The sequence below is a fragment of the Thamnophis elegans genome, chromosome 2 (assembly GCF_009769535.1).
Source record: "Thamnophis elegans isolate rThaEle1 chromosome 2, rThaEle1.pri, whole genome shotgun sequence".
NCBI classification, from domain to species: domain Eukaryota; kingdom Metazoa; phylum Chordata; class Lepidosauria; order Squamata; family Colubridae; genus Thamnophis; species Thamnophis elegans.
The window spans coordinates 66,087,606-66,106,647 of NC_045542.1; positions in this window are offsets into that span (position 1 = coordinate 66,087,606).

The following is a 19,042-nucleotide window of genomic DNA, read 5'->3' on the forward strand; positions in this document are numbered from 1 at the left end:
ATTGCTCAGCCGGTAATGCTGTAAATGCCACAATTCTATGGTTTTTACCAGTTTAGTGGGAGGCCAAGGGTCATTCACAGAGCAATCAAGGTTCCACTGTTAACGAGAGGAATTTACTTTTAAAAAGTGCAGCCCTCACCACCTCTCCTTGCCATACCCCTTGACAATGAGGTATATCAGGCAGTGTTGCTGCAATACATCAAAGGAATGTATGGAAGACCTGCATTTAGCTTTCCACCAAATGACACACAGAACAAAATTGCTGGATGAGATTCTGTTCTCTCTGGCAGCCAAAGCTTATGGCTATGGAGACTCAGACCTCAGCAGCCAGTGGAGAAGATGGTCCTGCACTGGACCAACAGCAGCCAAGCAGATTGCTGTCCTCTAAATGCTCTTCTTCTATCTGACTTAAAATGCCCATATGGGAAAGTATCTTCCGTTTTCCTAGGGAAACTGCTTCTTTCAAGACAGACCACCTGGCTTCAGACTTCTAGATGGAGGTTTCATTATGAGAACATAACCACAACTAAAAGTTAGAGAGGTGTCCTCAAGCAAGAGCAGGGAGGTTAGGTGGATGAGCCCACAAATAACTCAATAGGAATGACCATTGGCTTAACTGAAGGGTCCTTTTCTGTGCACTGTGGGAGAGTCCAAGCAAGCAAGGGTTAAATTTTGTCCTTTTGCCCAATGGACTGGATTGAAATTTCTGACCACACCTCCTAGTCTCTTGTTGCAGTCATTTTTTCAATGAAGGCATGGTCCTGTGATAGGTAAGTCAATGTCAATGTTCCATCTGTCCCAAACGTCCACAGATGAAGAAAGAACAAATCCAATGGAAGAGAGGTAACCCCAGGGTGGGATTGGACTGTCCCGCAGCGCACAGAAAATGACCCTTCAGGTAAGCCAATGGTCATTTTCCTGCTTGGAGAGTCCAAGCAAGGGACATATCCAAGCAAATTATGTCCAAAAGAACAACAACAATCCAACCCTATTGTGGCTCTGAAACAACTGCCTGAAACACTCTTCTGCCAAAGGCAGCTTCTGCGGATAAAAATTTATCCAATTTGTAGTGTCTGACAAATAATGATGGAGACACCCATGTCGCCGCTTTGCAGATCTCCTCAACCGATGCCTGAGTGGCCCAGGCTGCCATTGTGGCCACGCTACGTGTGGAGTGTGCAGTCACTCGAGAAGGAACAGGTCTGCTCTGGTGTTCGTGGGCAAGGGAGATGCAGGCCTTGATCCATCTCCTAATGGTAGATGAGATGACCTTTCAACCCAAAGAGGCCGGTTTAAAGGCGACGAACTAGCCCTCCGAACACCAATGATGCTCCCTTGGGTGATTTGGGTGCGGACAAAAGTCTGGAAGGATAATTTCCTGAGCACGGTGAAAATATGAATTAACCTTCGGTAAGAATGATGGATCAAGAGAGAGGACAACTTTGTCTGAGTGGATGGTACACAAATCGTCACAGACCGACAGAGCCGCAATTCTGAGATCCTGCGGGCTGAGGTAATTGCCACAAGGAAGGCAATTTTAAGAGTCAGGTGTCGCAAAGATGAATGACGTAATGGCTCAAAGGGTGGTGAGGTAAGCACCGGGAGCACAGTGGAAAGGTCCCAGGAAGGGTATAGATGAATGACCTGAGGACTGAGGTTTGCTGAGTGGTTGATTGTTGCCATGGGAGTGCACGGTGGACAAGGCTGCTACTTGGTACCATAGGGTGTTAGCGGCTAGCCCTCTATCAAGGCCCTCCTGTAGAAAATCCAGAGTTTGGGGCAGGGAAGCAGCTGTTGGTTGAAGACAACGTTTCGTGTACCAGCTAGCAAAGGTGGTCCAGGTGGTGTCATAGATCCGAGTGGTGGAGGGTCATCTGGAGGCTTGAATGGTGTTGATGACCTTGGTGGAATACTTGGCTCTCCTCAGGAGGTCCCTCTCAAGTGCCATACGGTTAACTTGAGCCACTGGGGCTCCTGATGAGTAACCGCTCCCTGGGAGAGAGATCGACTCCTGAGGTATCCTCCAGGGATGTGCAATGGAAAGGCAAGTCAGATCGGCAAACCATGTCTGCTGGGGCCAATATGGAGCCACCACAAGGACCTCTGCCTGCTCCTCCAGTATCTTCCTGATCAGTCTGGGAATGAGCGCCAGTGGAGGGAAGGCGTAAAGTAGACCCGGTGTCCAGGGGCATCAGAGAGCGTCGACCCCTTCCACCCAGGGACATTGGAACCTGGTGAAAAACTGGTGGAGCTGAGTGTTATCCGGAGTTGCAAACAAGTCGACCAGGGGATGACCGAACCTGAGACAATTGGTGGAAGAGGCATGGATGGAGGCACCACTTTGAGTTGTCCAGGGTGGTCTGGCTCAGCCAATCTGCCTGGACGTTGTTCACCCTGGAGATGTGCTCTGCCCGAATGGATTGCAGGTGCCGTTCTGCCCATTGGCCAATTGCCTCCGCCTCCGCCATGAGGGACCTGGACCTAGTACCCCCCCTGGCAATTTATGTGTGCCTTCGTTGCCACATTGTCGGTGAGGACAAGGACATGGCGATGCTGGATGTTGTGCTGGAATCTGCAAAGCACTAGTCTGACCGCCCTCAGCTCCAACCAATTGATGTTGTGTGAGAGGTCATGAGCTGACCACTGTTCTTGGGCCACTAGGGCATGCAGGTGAGCTCCCTAGCCGAAGAGGCTAGCATCGGTTGTGACAGTCAGTCTGGGTGGTTCTTTGAAGTAAGTTCCTTTCAGGAGGGCTGGGGACAGCCACCACCGGAGGGAACAAAGGACCTTGGCAGGTAGACGTACCTTGACTGGTGAATTGCTGGTCTTCGCTCTCTGCATCAGCAGGAGAAACCATTGCAGATCCCTCTTGTGGAGTCTCACCCAAGGAACGATCGAGAGACCAGAGATCATCTTCCCCAACAACTGCGAAAGGGTGATGATATGAGTGCTGGGGGAGAGGCGGACTCATTGGACCAGTTCTCGAAGACCTTTGACACGGTCTGGTGACAAGAAGACTTGGCACGACAAGGTGTCTATCACGGTCCCCAGGTGTAGAATCCTGTGACAAGGGCCAAGTGAGTGGACACCTTGGCCTTGAACAGTATAGATTTGAATAAGGAAGGTTGGAACAATCCAGCAAAGGCTGGTTTATCCGGGATGGTGTTCTCATCATCTGATAACTCATAACCCCCAACATCCTCATTGTCCCACACTGATTCAGCAGTGACCATTGATGGGGGTGGAGAAGGCCTGTTGGAGCGAGGACGCTCTTCCGGGCCTGAAGGAGCTGCGGAGCAGGAGGGGCTTGAGGAGCTGGAGGGGCCGGAAGAATGGGAGGTGCTAGCCTCGCGCCTTTAAATACCTTCATCTATCCCCTGGGAGATTGCAGTTGCAATGATTTCCCTCATTTCTGCTGAGATACCTGGTCCCAGGTCTTCCACTGGGCGGGTCCTTGCCACAATGGGCCTGAGAGTGGAAACCCTGGCTGGGGGAACAGAAGAGGGAGAATCTTCCCTATTGGAAACCAACTCACACTCAAATAAGTCTGCACCCCCCCCAGAAAGGGGAAGGGGATGTAGAACCCCCAGAAAGGGAAACATCCCGGGAAAACTCCCCATCCTTAGAGATGGAAGGAGGAGGCCCAACTGGGTCCTAACCAATGGGACTTCCTAGCTGATCTGGCTGGTGGACTTGAGCCACTATCTGCCTTTGGGCCTTTGCAAATTCCTTCTCCAGGGCCTTCTGGCGTCTGATTGCATCTTTCTCCTGCGCCTTAGTGGGCTTTCTGGAATAAGGCTTGCCGGTCCTGATCCTCCCAATAGCCTCCCTAGCAGCCCTGCCCACCTTCCTAAGATGGGGCCCCATCAGGTTAGAAGACTGGCCTGCCGGAAGGGGATCCATGGAGATTTCATCCGCCATGGTGATAAGTCGACTTCAATTGGGCAGAAGGACAGAATTTAACCCTTGCTTGCTTGGACTCTCCAAGCAGCGCACAGGAAAATAAGTGGACCAACTTTTGCTCTTTTGGCTCTGGGACAGAGTACAAAGGAAACAGCAGTTCAGCATTTCTTGTTTATATAAAGAGTGTAGAAGGAAGGGAATTGTATGTAGGAGAGCTATATGTGACTCCAGCTTTCTTCCTGACTTTTAAAAATCTCATTTATATTTTGCTTATGGTAGAATGTGGTATAGACAAGGTACAAACAAAGAGATTAGAGTAGGAACTTAGCTGTGGCCTTATGATTGACAGATGTTTTTCTCACTGACTGTGACATGCAAAAGAAGGAAAACAACAAAGACAAAGGAATCAACCAGTTGTTTTGCTTATCACAAGCTGCATATGCAAAATTAAAAAAGCATCATTTGGCTAGGAGTCTGAACAGAAGTAGTTGAGGCAAGATAGAGATTGGAAATGGGGACAGCATCTTTGAAGCAAGCATACTTTTCTGCCAACTCAAGAATGTATGGCTAGCATTTTAATCGAGCAGGGGGAAAACTCTTGATTCAGGAGGAGGAGGAAACAGCAGCTACTGTAGGAATACAAAGTCTGCCTGCTTTCTCCAGAAAATGCTTGGTATTTCTTTGCTCTTGTACCATCAAAACGCTGGCAAGGGGTCTTGAATTCATTAGCCCATTCCCCTTGGTCAAGCAAACCGCAGCAGCAGAAAGGGCTTAGCTGCTGCAACAGATTAATATTTGGGGGATTTGGCTTTGCTGCCGAGCTCTGGCACTGAGTTCTGTAATAGAGAGGCTTACTATTCATCCACACTTTCCCTCCAGCTCTTTTTCTTGGAGGACCATATAGATAAATTAATGACCTAGGTTTCCATGTTCTCACAATGACTGAGTAAATAGAGATAGTTTAACTCTGTACATGACTAGGTCTACTTCAGGACAAATATAACCCATTGTGGTTATATTAATAAATCAATTAACCCTTCACTCTACCCAGTTGAGCATGTTATAAAGCCATTGGGTAATGGATATTTTCTTAAAATTGCAGGAACTTATCCATGCAGTCACCAGAAATTAATCCTGACTTGAAGGCACCAAAATACATGCATGTATACCACTATCAGAATTTTCTAGGCCAGTTTTTAGGTGAGAGGATTTGACCTAAACTGTACTTGTTCTGACTAAATTGAAATTCTGGGAAGTTATGGTATGAAAATAATCAAAAGCTTTCTGCTTGTATTGTCAGGAAATTGTCAAAGTTATAAAGCTGCATTTTTTGAATATCAGAGCTGACTTTCTTTAGATAAGTAAGTAAAGACAACAGAAAATACCACCAATTTAACAATAAAAAGCTCAAGAGATGAGTTGCTAATATCGACCAATTCACAAAGCTCCTTATGCACTGTGGATCCAGGTGTTTGAAGGTTTCTGTTACTGTACTGCTTATAAAAACATCTGCAAAGATGCCAAGAAACTGTAAGTTTAAGGGGGATAAGGAGGTGACTGAAGCATCTGCCCTGTCTCCCTTGGCTATTCCCTTCCAGCTGGCAGTTGGCATGGACCAGACACCTATACTGCAAATTACCTGCCAGGTGAGCCAAAGGATTCTGTCAGAAAGGACATTTTTGGCCACACAAAATAGTTTTTTCTGAAACTAGGTTTCCTCGTAGAAATGGGATTGCTATCTTGCATGCAAAATTGATGCCAATAATTCTTCTAATGTGGATAATGCAGTGGAATCAAGAAGCTGAGGTAAAACATTTGGATGAGAAGTCCTGAGATAAATGGAAAGGAACAGAAATGATTCTGGGGAGTTAAATGTACAAGCTGCCAGTTTTATTAGTGAGATTGGCAGGACTTCCACCAGGGACCTTGTGCCTAATTTCAAGTGCCTTTGTTGCCCTTTCTGATTTCAGATCAGAATTTCTTCATGTAGAAATTGGCCTTCTATCACATGAAACCCATGTTTTGCCTCAGTTAACCAATCTGTATACTAAGTGGAAGAAACAATCTAAATCAAATTCAAGTCCAACTCTATAAAACTGGCATGAGTCTGTCATTGGAAGCCTTTCCAGCTAATCTTTATTTCATGGAGTAAATACAGAACTGTTATGCATTTCTTACTGAGTATCTAATTTATTTATTTATTTTTTGCAGCAAGGAAAAGACAGAGTAACAGCATGTAAACACTAATGATAGTCACTATGAAAATATAATTTATAGATTTAGTTACCAACTTTATTTTGCATGGTCACTGTAACTGTGACTATGTGGAAGGTAATAGCAGTTTGAATCTCTGTTGAAAATACTTACATTATAGGAGTGTACCTATATAGCTCCTTTTGCCATACCTTTCTGCTATTCCTGACATGGATTGCTATTACCCTAAATTTAGCTGTCCTCATGGTATGTCTATAACCATGTATCTGGAACTAAATCATGCTGCACTGCAGTCTCTAAATTAGTCCACTTTGAGTGGTTGATTGGAGACAACTGGACTTTCTTGTTTTTTTTCCCTTGAAAACGATTCACTTTTCATCCAAGAAGCTGGATGAAATGAAATGTTTTCAAGGATAAAACCAAGAAAGTCCAATTTCTTTTTGCGAAACAACCTTCCAGACAAGTTGAGTTTATCTTTCTTGACTATGGACAACATGGTAGGTCACTTAGATCTCTATTGCCCCAGATGCAACCACTGAATAAGCGTTCTTGGGGATTGGATGTTTTAAGGGACTTATTAAGCTGCAAAATGATCTCAGGTTCATCTACACTGTTCCCCCCCCCCCAAATCATTATCAAATGGTCATTGATTTCACATTTCACATAGAAACCACCTCTTGGCTTCCATCTGTTGGTTGGTTCAGATTCAGGCAGCTTTGATGCAGCTGCTGAACAAAGGTTGAGGAGCTGAGGCTTGAGAAAAGGGTTTTGCTACGAACGTGTAGATAGGCAGATCTATTATTCAAAGTGATTTGAGTATTCAATCACTGATTAATAGTTTAGATCTGTTTTAATTTTTGTTCCAAATCAAACAGAAAGCCTTACAGACCACACTCCAGAGCACTGCACATACAAAAATGGTGAGCTGAAGTAGTGAGTATGTGACTGTCCGTTGGTTGGTTGGTTGGTTGGTTGGTTGGTTGGTTGGTTGGTTGGTTGGAAGGAAGGAAGGAAGGAAGGAAGGAAGGAAGGAAGGAAGGAAGGAAGGAAGGAAGGAAGGATCTCTATTTCCATTTTCCTGCAGCCAGAACAGAACCTGTCAAGAGGCATAACTGAGCCCACAGCTTTTAGGAGTTGGTCCTATAGCAGTTCTGCCAGCCTAAGTAAGCAGATCACCAATCCTGTCTGCAACTTGAGCTTTCTCCTCCATCATTCTAGATTAAGTTATTTTGGCATAACATGGAAAACACTTCTACCAAAACATTTAAAACTGTGATTGGACTGCCTTAGCAGTGAGGTAGCAATGAAATGGAGTGACTTCATGAGGACATATAGTTGCCAAGCAGCGTGTAGGGTTTCTTCATATCACAGCAAAGAGGCCGTGTGGATAGGTTCATAATCACTACTGGTAGGAAGGCAACAAAATATTTGCCCTATTTTTGAGGCACCAAGACTGAATTTTTTAAAATTGCATTTCTTAAGTGCATTAATTTTGCAGGAAGAATAAGTCGTACTAAACAAGACACCTTACCTGAAAGCATGCTCGGCTATTTCTTGGGCTTATTCTTTTTCCTAACCAATTCCTTTTATATTTGGTCTTGTCCTAAACCAGTGTTTTTCAACCTTTTTTGTGCAAAGGCACACTTTTTTCATGAAAAAAATCACGAGGCACACCACCATTAGAAAATGTTAAAAAAATTTAACTCTGTGCCTATATTGACTATATATAAAGTAATTTTCCCACGGCACACCTTACACTATGTCACGGCACACTAGTGTGCCGCGGCACACTGGTTGAAAAACACTGTCCTAAACCATCTTAATAAATCTGTGGCCCTTTGGATGCAGCTGAGCCTCTCTCAGCCTCTTTCTCCATTGTTTATATTGTGTGGCTGACATGAATTGTTGTTCAGCCACATTGGCAGCACAGAGATTTCCTTTTCCTGGGCATATATTTTCTGTTTCTGGGACTGTCTGCTCTGCTCTCATATTAATCAGCCTTTCAGGTCCTCTCCAGATTCTCTACTCTTCAAGAATGAGTAAGTGAGTGCAACTGACAGGGCCTTCTCGGTGGTAATGCTGGGATGCTGAAAAGGGCTCTGGGAGAGCCTCTTCACAAAGTCCTTATTGTTTTCTAGACAGGAGTGGAAAACTTCAAAATGTTATCCTGTTATTTAGTTTTTAATAATTGCATCTTTTTATGATTTTAATACTATCTTCCACTGTTTGCTGTAAAATGATTTATGCACAGATGAATAAGATAGAAGCATAATTACTATTACTATATTACAATTAGTGTTAAATTGCCTCCCTCACACCTCTCCTTTAGAATAGCATTCCCCTGAGATCTGGATAGTCGCTTCCCAGCATGATTTCGCAAAGGTCATTAAAACCTGACTTTTTCAACAGGCCTTGGGGGTGGGAATGTTTAAGTTGTTCCCTCCTATAATTTGGAGATTAATAAATAGTTTCATTCTTTTCTGCTCTGACATTTGTTTTAGACTCTGTACTTTTTAACCTTATTTATATAAGTAGGATACATAAGCCCCTCATAATTACAGCATTTAAGCCCTATAAATAAGCACATGTGCATATATGTGGCACATGTACAGTTATACACACACATACAAAGCAATAAGCTTTTCCAGCAACACCTATCTAATTCATAACAAAAGGCTAAACAGAAATACTGCTACCATGACACAAAATACATAAGACATATGAGAATAGCTGGCGCTGGATATCTTGCTTTCTAATTATTAAGAAATAGCCTAAAACGGGAGGGAAAAAAAAGAAATCAAAGTCACCAGTTTAGATAACCTCAAATCACAGCCCAGAATACTGTATTATATTATATATAGGTATTGTGAGGAATAAACAATGTCCCACAGTTTAACTCAAACTGAGAGACTATTAAAATAAATGATCAACAGAGGAACCACAAGCATGTTTAACTTGGAAGATTATGGACACGTGACCAGTCTACCTGTCCATAATCTTCTTGCTCCAATTTAAACCTCACTTTTTAAAAAGCTCTCCCTATCATTTCAGGACACTTTAGAAAGTAGGTCACTATGAGTATGCTCATATTATATCCAGCAATTACCAGTCTATTAACCGTAACCCTTTTCAGCCAAAGACTACTAGTCCTTAACTTACGAATATTTGTTTGATGGTGATTTTAAAGTTTTTTCAACCTTGAAAAAGTAATTTACAATCTGTCCTTAAGATTACAACTGTTGCACTGCCCACTCAGCCACATGACTGAAATCTGGATGCTTGGCAAATGGCTCCCATTTAAGATGGTTGCCACATCTTGCGGTCACGTGATTGTGATTTGCAGCTTTCCAAGCCAGCTTCCAACAAGCAAAGTCAATTAGGAAGCTGGGTTCACTTAATGACGGAATGATTCATTAACAACCACATGTCCACTTAACAACTGTGGTGATATGCTTAATGACCCTGATAAAATGATTGTAAAATCAAGTCTGGTCATGTGAAGATTCGCTTAATAACTGCATTGCTTAACAACTGAAATTCCTATTCCAAATGTGGTTGTAACTTGAGCATTATCTGAATTATTTATTTACAAGACCTTACCACTTCATGCTTGATACCAAGTGGGGGCTCAGCCAACAAATAACACCCTGCATTATTCTACCATCAATTTCTCACCCCAAATATCCTTTATATCTCATCAAAGAAATAGAAGGAAAATAAATCCATCTGGTGGTGACGCTGTATATCCCTCATTTTTCTAGTTTACTAAGAAGGAGGGTGTGGTCTATTGTGTCAAATGCCTTATTGAAATCCAAGTAGAATATGTTCACTGCATTTTGCTAGTCCACTAATTTAGTCATTTTGTCAAAGAATGAAATAACATTTGTTTGACACAATCTATTTTTGACAAATCCATGTTTGCTTCTAGTTATATTAACTTTGCTTGCCTCTAGGTTTGGCTGCTTCTAGGTTTTAGGTTTTCACAGGAACTTTGTCCAAGCAACTTCCAAGAAATTCCCATGACTGAACAGAAAAAAAACCCACCTTAAATGTATATACTGTCTAAACTGTCTTTTTTTAAAAAACCTGTAACAAATTGCACCTTTGTAAACAGCAGAAAGTGACTTTAATTTCATACAGCTGCCCCCTCCAGAACAGTCTATTTTAACCCAGAGGCAGCTTCAGAATCACTTTTGTTTAAAAATACCTCAGGATAAAAAAATACTCTATCCATTTATCAGTCACTCTCATCACTAAAAAGCAATGATTATATGGGTAGGGAAGGCAGGGTTTTCCTTGCATGTATGAGTGAAGAAAGACAGGAATGGAACCATCACTGTACTAGAATTCAATCCAAATTGCTCTGCATATAAGTTGCCCTGAAGTGATTCAGTCCTGCCTGGTCTGGCATGTGAATTAGCTTCTTACCCTCCTTTAAATTCCATCTGACATCTTTATTTCACCCTGTGTCCAATGTTACAGAACTATAGTGCTGATGAATCCTATGACTGACCTCAGTTGACCTCCCATTACTATGGTCTTCTCTTCGTCACTGCCCCTTCCTTGAGATGCTACCCAGATCTAAAAGCTTCATATAAAACTGAGTAAGAATTAATCAATACCAGACAAGCTGGCTCCTTCACTGCCAGGCAGCCCTGCAACCAATTCCCGCACACTCATCTGCAGAACCGAAGGGAGGGGTCTCATTTCTGCTGCCTTGAGAGAGGCTGGCCATCATTAATTCTGGGTAAATTAAATCTGTGGAGGCTGAGTTGAAAGAGTTTTTTAAGTTCTGCTAACTGGAAATAAGTTGTTTGTATTATTAACTGGTGTAAAAGTAGGGATGATCTAATTCTAAAGCATCCTATCACAACTCCTGTCGTCCAGTTACATTGGATTGTAGATCCATTAAGCACAGCCAGTAAGTGCAAGGTATTAGAACACATTAATATAAGATGGTCCTCGGTTTACAACCACAATAGGAACTGGAATTTCTGTTGCTAATGATGCAGTAGTAAAGTGTGATGTCATGTGACTGCATTGCTTAGCAACAGCAATCTCAGCACTTCTCATTGCCATCATTAATGGGATTTCACTAGTAATTAGCTAAGGACTTACCCCACTTCAAGCCATTCCAGGGTGGATCCCTCTGTCTCAAGTCTCAGTAAGTAAGAAATTGCCTCTAATTCTCCATATCTATCTCACCCCCTCCCATCCCTGTCCTTTTGGTCACCCTGCACCCAGCAAGCAGTCGCAGAACCACATGACTCTTGGGTTTCCTGCCACACTGCAGCTTAAGGGCTTCTTGGCACACTGCAGCTCTGAGGCTGGCTGCAAAAAGCCTCTGAGCTGCAGGGGACTGGGAAGACATAGCTGTCCTAGGCAACCACAATTACCCCAGTCAAATTCCAGCCTCAGCTGTCCTGCACTCCACCACCCTAGCTGATCTTCACCATCTTCTTACTCCCGCTGCTGCTGAGGCATTCTGGCCCTGGGCCTTTATGAGCATCTTCTGGCCACATTTTCCAGGTTCTCACAAGGAAACTGTCATGCCCAACCTTGGAAAGAAAGTAGCTTATCAGCAGGTAAAGCAGGAAGATGACAAAGGTCAGCCAGAAATGGACAGTTGGGGGATGTTAAAAAAGGACAGTTGGCGAAGTTAAAGTGCCCTCGAGGTCCTAATTGTGGGTGGGCTGGTGACCCCTGAGGTTATAAGTACCTTCATTCAGCATTATCTTGGTATTCCTCTATCTCCTACCCAACTTTTTTTAGAGCAACATCTCATCTCTCCAGAAACCATTTGTTCAAAAGTGATGCCACTCACTCTCAAATTTCCCAAGGGGTCATATGAGCAGCCACAGCATCAGAGAATGTACAGGCTACAATTCTTAATGGAATCCTCACTAAAAATGTACAAGTTGCAGGAGAAATTGCTCCCAAATGTTAATAAGAACCACTTCTGCATAAGTGATAAAACAGTATTATTATTTTTTTAAATCACTCCGCCTTTCACTAGCCTGTTGCTCCGAAGAGATTTAAATATTGTGAGAGGAGGAGTATTGCTAGGCATCCGTTTGCTAAATGACTCTCTGAAAGAAACCCTAGGGAAAAGCAGGATATACAGAGTAATTGGTAAACTGTGCTTGGAAAAAATCCACTAAGCCTGTATTCTAGAAAAATATTGGTCCTAGCCCAGACTGGAGAGCAGCAGTACCACCACATGGTGCTTGGCCCATTTTCAAATATTCAGCCTGTTTTTTTCATCAACAAAGTATGGAGAAATGACCTTGAGCCAAGCAGGCATATGTCTAAAGGGTCAATCTAGAATTCAGTAAGCCAAGGCAGGTGTGGTCAGAAGGTAAATCTGGACCTATTAATACATCTATTACTATTTGCAGTAGATCTTTGGATTTCTGTACTTGTTCTGGAACTATAACAAAAGAAAGAATCCTAGTCCAGAAAAGAATATAATTGCAGAAACAAAGAAAGCTTTAAAAAGCATATCTTGATTTTTTTAATGACAGGATTACAAAGCCCGATTATGGATTTGAAAACTATCTGTCAGGGTTCCAAGTAACACCCCCAGCAAAAGTAAGACTCCAAGGCAGCCATTTCCTCAAAGTTCCATTTTATTAGAGATGTCATGTTGGCACATCTGGGAAAACCCAAATCTGAAAGTCTCCCAGGTTTTCCCCACCCAAAGGAAAGTCAAAGTCCCTTCCCCTGCACCCACATGTCCATCACATGGTCCAATCAGGTCACCATCCTAACTGGAGTTGTCACGCCTCTCCAGGTGCAAGCTGAACGTCCTTGACTCCCAAGGAAAGAACACTGTTATGACTATACATCTCACCCAGTCTCCATCCAACCCCACTTCCATTTCCCACAGCATGACCATCAACCAAGTGTGGCAGCCCTGAAGATCCAAAGAGAAAGATGGCCTCCAGGGCTGACACTGTCTTTGGGCTGAGCATGTACAGTATATGCTCAGAGGTACTCTGTTCCTTAATTTAATGTCTATATACTGTGCCTATAGAACTATTTTGCAATGACTCCAATTACTCTATCTTGGGAGTCAAGTTAAAAAACAAAGCAATTCCAACAAATCTGAATTCTACACATTGCATTTGTAGAGGATGGCCTACATCAGTTCCTAGAAATACAACTGCTCCTCATAAACAGCATTATCAGTGGCTTAGAAAGCCTCTACGTTTCATTGTTCAGTAGTGATTGTGAAAACTCTGTGAATGTTGTTATTAGGAGCTTTATATTACTTGAAACTGAGAAGCGGTAGCTAGCTTGAATCTGCCAGAGCTTATGACAAAAATGACATTTGTATTGGAGAATCTGCTTTTTATTATTTCTCTTAAAAAAGAGATTCTGGAGAAAGAACTGTTTGAGTGCATGTCACATGTAACTTCGCTCTCAGTCCCTCATTAAACAGCTACGAATTTTCCTATGATGCTTTCACTTGACAATTCCTCCTTCAAAAGACAGGCTGGGAACTTCACTGTTAATAGGCGAGTACAGCAGCCAACTACAGATGTGGATAGAAAGCTGGGGGTTTTCTAGTACCTGTAGAGATACTCAAAAGAAGAATCTTAAAACAGTCATTTGCCCCTCACTCTGGTCTCTTCCTCATGTCCTCCTAACTGCAACATGGGCGTGCCCTGGTTCCATTTTTAAATGATATGTCCTTGTGACATTGCCTTTATTGCATCCCACCCTAGGGATGGAGACAGTTTAAGCTGTTCCGCTTTTGTAATAATGCCTTATCACATTGAAATAGTTTTAGGTTGCTGTGAGCACACTCTCTCTCCATGGCCATTTTGGCTATGTTGCAGGGAGGAATGGAGAACAGAAGGGAAGCATTTGCCCATATTAGGTCTAAACTGTGCTTCCCAAAACATTTTTCAGTTCTTAGGCAGCCTCTTAATAAACCCAAATTTAGTGCTTATCGAGAGTGCTAGATCTGTGGTTAAAAATACATTCTTTGTGCTATGCACAGTAGAAGGAGTAGCATTCTTTGTGCTGCATAGAAGATTGATTTAAACTGAGAGAGCTGGGTTCTGCCAACTGTATATTGCCGGTTCGGTCACCTATGAGTACACGATGGGATTTTCAAAGCTTTCATGGACAAGGGTTTTCACATGGCCATTATTTTTATTGCTTGTATAATGTTAGGTTTGGAGAAGCACTCTTCTTATTCCTATGCCATTTTGAATACTGCACAGAATACTTCTAGGCCTGCCTGCCATGGGGTTCATTGCTTTGCAGCAATACTTACCATATTTTTCCCACTATAAGATGTTCCAGACCATAAGATGCACCTAGCTTTTGGGGAGGAAAACAAGAAAAAAAATCTGCTTCTGCCTCCCAGAAATTTGGCTCCTTGCAACAAACAGCCTGGTTATTTTTAGCACAGCCTGATTTAGTACAATCAGCTGATTGGTGGTTGGATCAGCCTCCTGGAATACCTGATCAGCTGTTCCAGGCTGTGAGGATTGACGCCACCCATTGCCATTGCTGCCTCTATGCGTCCCATTTTTGGGCCTCTGCGCATCCTATTTCTAGCCCATTCCAGGCGGGGATTGCTGCCGCCTATTGCCCTCACTTACGGAAAATGGGATGCACGGAAGCCAAAAATGGGGCACGTGGAGGCCGAAAATGGGGAGTGCGGAGGCAGCAACGATGGGCGGTAGCAGTCCCCAAAGCCTGGAACAACTGATTGGTGGTATTCCCGGAGCGTGATCCAACTGCCAATCAGCTGCTCCTGCTAAATCAGGCTGTGCTGAAGTTGACCAGGCTGTTTGCTGTTTACTGCAAGGAGGCAAATTGCTGGGAGGCAGAGGCCAAAGGGTGGGGGCCAGTGGGTGTGTGGGCTTCATCAACATTCGATCTATAAGATGCGCAGACATTTCCATCCACTTTTGGGGAGGGAAAGTACATCTTATAGATTGAAAAATATGGTAAATGCAAAAAAGAGCAGCAGCAGAATAGAATATGAATCAGAATAAAACAATATAAAACCTAAATCGTCAGTTCTTCAATCCTTCTCCCTGTCCTTCAGCAAGTCAGACTGGAATAATTAACAGGTACAGAGGAATTCTTTTGATGAAGAATTTTATTGTAGAGAAACTAAATAGTTATCCTGAATGAATTGCAGCAACTGCTGTGAATAAGATAAATCTTATATAGAGAACTGAGAGCCAGTTTGGTGTAGTGGTTAACCTACCATGCTAGAATTGGGGGATCGTGCTTTCTAGTCTTGCCATAGGCATAAAGAAAGCTGGGGGACTTTGGGCCAATCACTTTCTCTCAGCCCTAGGAAGGAGGCAATGGCAAGCCAGTTCTGAAATCTTGCCAAGAAGGATACACGGACTTGTTCAGGCAAAGCTCCAAGAATGTAATGTGATTCAACCGAAGAAATAGAAGGAAACTGTGATTTTTCCAAAGATATCTTCCATCCAATTGCAGAAATGACAAAACTTTTTTTCCATTCTCCCCTAGCAGAAACAAGAGGACAATTTTATCTATTTGAATTTAATTTTTCTCTTTACAAAATCAATATCTCCTCCATAAGAAACTCCACAGGAAACTTCCTTGTCAGTCATTTTCCACTCCCAAGTTCTGGAGTAGGGGAAGAAGATGAAAGAGTTTTCTTATCAACCCCTAGAATTGAAAGAGGGAAGGAGGGAATCGGGGAAGGAGGGAATTTCCCATTCCCAGGCCAATCTGGGACAGGACAGGATTCTTGTAGGCAGTCAACCCTACAGCTCTCCCTTCTGGTCTCAAGGAGGGCCTTCCCCTTTAGTCTGAAGAATCATTAGTGCTTTAGGCAAACTGAAAGATTATTTAAGGGGCTTGGATTTTGGCAGATTATGCAAAAGGAACATGCAAAGCAAGTGGGGGCATGGATATTTTCTCTGTTTCCTAGGAACTTTCTGTGTATTCTTTCAAGAGGATTATGTGTTCCAATTTGTTCTTTCTGTATCAGGAATCCAATATATATTTCACGTCATATTTTTCCTCCCCCAACTGAGATTGAATAGCAATAGCAATAGCAATAGCAGTTCGACTTATATACCGCTTCATAGGGCTTTCAGCCCTCTCTAAGCGGTTTACAGAGTCAGTATATTGCCCCCACAGAAGAAGATGGGAGAATATAATGGCATGGAATGGATTCAAGGATCAGAAATATAACAGGGAAAATCGGGTTTATTTTCATACTAGACGAAGTTGCAGGCAGAAGACAAGATCCAGCTGTTTCCCAAGGAATTGATACACTGCCTGAAGTTCCTGTAGAAAATGTATAGCCTCAGGAATGTGAGAGGCTAGGGCAGAATCCAACAGTAGGTAATAGCCATAACTTGTCAGAAAATATGTCCTGTAAATAGAAAAATGGATGGAGTTGTTACGTGCTAACTCATCCATAAGCAGTTGTCTTGCTGGTAGCTTAGATAATAAATAATAATGATAGCAGGCAAAGCAGACAATAAGACCTGGCAATGGCTAAGAGCAGAAAAGTTGAAGAAAGAGTCAGAGGGGCTAATTCTGGCTGCACAAGACCAAGACTTAAGAGTACATGAACACAAAGCCAGAACTGAGAAGACAGCAACAGACAGCAAATGCCTCTTCTGCAAAGAAGCTGAAGTAACAGTAGACCACTTGGTTAGTTGCTGCAAAAAGATCACAGAATGACTACAAACAATAGCATGACAAAGTAGCAGCAATGGTATGGGAAGATTTGCAAGAAATACCATTTGCCTGCAAGCCAGAATTGGTGAGACCATAAAATAGAGAAAGTAATAGAAAATGAAGAAGCTAAAGTGCTCTGGGACTTTTGAATTCAAACAGATATGCACCTGCTACCTAATACCCCAGGTTTTATAACTGTTGATAAGAAAGACAAACAAAAGTCTGGAGAGTGGACATTGCAATACCTGGTGACAGCAGAAGAGAAGATAAAGAACTGGAGAAAATCACAAACTATAAAGGCCTGCAAATAAAAGTAGAATGATTGTGGCAAAAGAAAACAAAAATAGGTCCAATAGTAATTGGTGCCTTGGGTACAATTCCAAAACATCTGGTGTGCCATTTAACCGCATTGACACAATCACCATCAGTCAATTATAAAACTGCTGTTGAATAATCAAGTGTTATTTGGTATAGACAGGAAGCTCAACATGGGATGTGAAAGGAATCATCTCGGATACAGTGTCCTAATAGACGAGAGGCCAGTAATAAAATCCAAGCTACTTTCCAAGTTTTCTCTGCGAGAGAAGGCAAGGGTGCAATAGATTGCTGGAGTTTTGCATTAAGTGCTTGGCATGCTGGCAGGTGTAACAAGCCGACTTTGACATCTGCTCAAACAAAAGCCACCAAAAGTTCAGAAACAGAACTGAGCAGTCTTAAATATGCCAAATTGGCTCCCAACCACACTATTGTGGTAGAGTTTTAATTATTCAGGGAAAAGCGAGTGCAAGTCTTCCCATTTCCAGTAAAAGCAAGAGGGTGAATTTAACAGAGCCCACAAATATAAGTCTTACTACTGTAAACAAATTCACTTGTTTAGAATATGCCCTCTCATCACCAAGAGTTGCATCAATCAAAGCTGGTAGCAGAGGTGGGGGAGTTTTCGGATTACAAGACAGATTCAGAGACTGGGCCAGACCAAGAGAACAAAGCAAAATGAAGTCAGTTTTGGTAGGACACATTCTAATGTCCTCAGAAAAGGTACGGTGTTCTAAAGAATCCGAAACAGGCACACTAAAAGCACATTTCTCAAGTTTAGCATATGAGCTGTGCTGGCAAAGCTGTTCAATACTATTTGGATCTATTCCATGTGGGTAGTGAATCTTCTAAATAAATCAATATATCATCTAAATAAAGAACCAACAGTACAAAATTTCATGAAAAATATTGATACATTTTGTATGTATAATCTTTATTGTCATTGCACTTAAAAACAACAAAACTATAAAGGTTAAAGGGACATTAATAAACTATCGACTGTTACTATGTTCTCAAAATGTATCAAAGGCAGGTAAGAATTTGTGCCACTCCTTCATGCAAATCAGATTTAAATTCTCTAGAGATTTAACTTAGTAAAAATATATTTCTTGTGTAGCCTTTCCAGAATTCAAAAATTGGAGGGAGGAAGGGAATCCCTTAAGGAAATAGAATTCAGAAGCCTGAAATCATAAACTATTCTGTTTTATTAATTTGTATTAAAAGTATTTACATAGTTAAAAGACAAATACAGAAGTATGAAGAAAAAAAGGGCAAAAAAGAAAAGGAATTAAATAAGTAACTTCCATCCTTCTTTACAAAAGTTGCACTAAAACTCATTACCCCTCCTTTACATTACAATAATCCCTTCAGTCTTTTTTTAATTGTCACATCAGACATTATCATCTCCAGAAATCCAGAAATCACCAGTAAAAGCCGTTAATCAGTTTTTTAAAATCATTCTCTGTCCACAACTGTTTCTATTCTTTTATTAAAATACTCATTTATTTTGTCCCTGACCAAACAGGTGAATTTTGCCATCTTTGCCAGTTCTTCTCTCTTTACAATCTATTCTTCCATTGTGGATACTTCAACATTTCTCCATCTATCGACATAAATAATCTTGCTGTAGTTATCGTACCATTACTCATGCCAACCAAATCTCAGGTAATGTGCTTCTAATTCTAACTTTTTTTTCCTCAGCAAGATACACTTTTGTCATCCAAACCAAGCTGCAGGCTGCAAAATACATTTTAAAATCAGGCAATCTCTTCTTTTGCAAAGTGAAGTTTTTTTATAGTTAACCTCTGGTTTCGTATCCTGACATAAATTTGGATATGTCTTTTTGCCATTGATTGAAAGATGCATCATTTAGATATTGTTTGAAATAAAATCTCTCTCTGGGTAACACATT